The sequence below is a fragment of the Bison bison genome, unplaced genomic scaffold (genome assembly GCF_000754665.1).
Source record: "Bison bison bison isolate TAMUID 2011002044 unplaced genomic scaffold, Bison_UMD1.0 scf7180017864517, whole genome shotgun sequence".
Lineage (NCBI taxonomy): Eukaryota > Metazoa > Chordata > Mammalia > Artiodactyla > Bovidae > Bison > Bison bison.
The window spans coordinates 3,290,557-3,293,676 of NW_011495070.1; positions in this window are offsets into that span (position 1 = coordinate 3,290,557).

Here is a 3,120-nt window from a genome sequence, read left to right on the forward strand (position 1 = left end):
ATATGCAGATGACACCACCCTGATGGCAGAAAGTGAAGAGGAACTAAAAAGCCTCTTGATGAAAGTGAAAGTGGAGAGTGAAAAAGTTGGCTTAAAGCTCAACATTCAGAAAACAAAGATCATGGCATCTGGTCCCATCACTTCATAGGAAATAGATGCGAAACATTGGAAACAGTGTCAGACTTTATTTTTCTGGGCTCCAAAATCACTACAGATGGTGACTGCAGCCATGAAATTAAAAGATGCTTACTCCTTGGAAGGAAAGTTATGACCAATCGAGATAGCATATTCAAAAGCAGTGACATGACTTTGCCAACAAAGGTTTGTCTAGTCAAGGCTATGGTTTTTCCTGTGGTCATGTATGGATGTGAGAGTTGGACTGTGAAGAAGGCTGAGCGCCGAAGAATGGATACTTTTGAACGGTGGTGGAGAAGACTCTTGAGGGTCCCTTGGACTGCAAGGAGATCCAACCAGTCCATTCTGAAGGAGATCAGCCCTGGGATTTCTTTGGAAGGAATGATGCTAAAGCTGAAACTCCAGTACTTTGGCCACTTCATGCGAAGAGTTGACTCATTGGAAAAGACTCTGATGCTGGGAGGGATTGGGGGCAAGAGGAGAAAGGGACGACAGAGGATGAGATGGCTAGATGGCATCACTGACTTGATGAACGTGAGTCTGAGTGAACTCCAGGAGTTGGTGACCGACAGGGAGGCCTGGTGTGCTGCGATTCATGGGATCGCAAAGAGTCGGACACGACTGAGCGACTGAACTGAACTGAACTGATAGTTTCTTTTGCTGTGCAAAAGTTTTAATTTTAATTAAGTCCCACTTGTTTATTTTTGTTTTTATTTCCATTACTCTAGGAAATGAGTGGTAGAGGATCTTTGATTTATATAATCAAATGTTCTCCCTATGTTTTCCTCTAAGAGTTTTATAGTTTCTGGTCTTACATTTAGGTCTTTAATCCACTTTGAGTTTATCTTTGTGTATGGTGTTACGAAGTGCTCTAATTTCATTTTCTACATGTAGCTGTCTAGATTTCCCACCACCACTTATTGAAGAGGCTATCTTTTTCCCATTGTATATTCTTGCCTTCTTTATCGAAAATAAGGTACTCATAGGGGAAATACTTTTTTATTATAAATTTTTTCCATTATCACCTAGTTGTAACACAGTTTCTTCTGCTATGGAATAAGAGGCATTGGACACACCATGAGACTTTTCTCTAAATTTCATATTATAAATTCCGAAACATCTCAATTGAAAAAATTAGAAAGACCATATATCATTAATAAAGTCAGGCTTTATATAGAAGATAGATTTAATATTTATTTCAGAATATATGATATTCCTTTGCATTGTTCTGGGCTTCCCTGTTGGCTCAGAGGTTAAAGCGTCTGCTTGCAATGCAGGAGACCTAGGTTCGATCCCTGGGTCAGAAAGATCCCCTGGAGAAGGAAATGGCAACCCACTCCAGTATTCTTGCCTGGAGAATCCTATGGACAGAAGAGCTTGGTGGGTTACAGTCCATGGGGTCGCAAAGAGTCGGACATGCCTGAGGGACTTCACTTTCACTTGCTTTGTTCTGGTAAAAAAAAAGCAGACAAACACACTCAACATAGATGGTTTTTCTGAGTTCACATTTGCTGCTGATGGTTTTCATAAGCTCACATTTGCTGATGAGGTAGAGGGAAGGGGGTAGTAAAATGGGATAAAATCTGTAACATGAAATAACTATATAACACATCAAGTAGTAGCAGTAATAATATAAATAACTATATTATTTATATAATATAATATAAATAACTATATAATACATCAAGTTATTATATAATATAAATAACTATATAATACATCAAGTAGTAGTAGTAAAATGGGATAAATCTGTAACATGAAATAACTATATAATACATCAAGGCCACAAATGTTTTAGACAGCAAAACATAATATGTTGTAAATGAATTTTGGAAATGAATAAGACAGGAGACATTTGGGTGCAAAAATTAACACAGAACAATTCCAAAAGATATGTAATATTATTTATGATGCTTATTTTTGCTGACTCCCCACTGGGTGTACTGGTAAAGTTTATTGAACAAAAGGACAGAGAGCCTCCAGATGAAGAGCCAGTAATAGTAGGAACCAAGGCAACAGCAAAGAAATTTGATCAGAATAAGAGGTGGCTAAAGTGGACTGACTAGAAGAAAATATTGTTCTTCAAGAATTTAAAAAAAAAGAAATGAGGGCAAATAATTAATAGATAACTCTGAATGTTTAATGATGATGATGACGATGAAAAGAGCAGGCTCCTGCTCTGTATTGATGCCATACAGAGCAAAGATTTTGAACCAATATTCAAGACATAGATGATGAACAAGACAAACAGCATTTGAGAACTTGGAAAATATGAGATAATCTGCTTCACTGACTACACAAAAGCCTTCAACTGTATGGGTCACAACAAACTGTGGAAAATTCTTAAAGAGATGGGAATACCAGACCACTGTACCTAACTCCTGACAAATCTGCATGCAGGTCAAGAAGCAACAATTAGAACCAGACATGGAACAAAAGACTGGTTCCAAATTGGAAAGGGAGTACATCAGGGCTGTATATTGTCATCCTGCTTATTTAACTTCTATACAGGGTTCAGTCCAGTTCAGTTCGGTTCAGTCACTTAGTCATGTCCAACTATTTGTGATCCCAAGAATTGCAGCACGCCAGGCCTCCCTGTCCATCACCAACTCTCGGAGTTCACTCAGACTCACGTCCATTGAGTTGGTGATTAATAATTGCAAAATTATTAGCAATCATTAATGATGCTAAAGCTGAAACTCCAGTACTTTGGCCACCTCACACAAAGAGCTGACATTGGAAAAGACTCTGATGCTAGGAGGGATTGGGGGCAGGAGGAGAAGGGGATGACAGGATGAGATGGCTGGATGGCATCACTGACTTGATGGACGTGAGTCTGAGTGAATTCCGGGAGTTGGTGATGGACAGGGATGCCTGGTGTGCTGTGATTCATGGGGTCTCAAAGAGTCGGACACAACTGAGCGACTGAACTGAACTGAACTGAACTTCCAAAGAATACTCAGGATCCATCTCCTTTAGAATGGA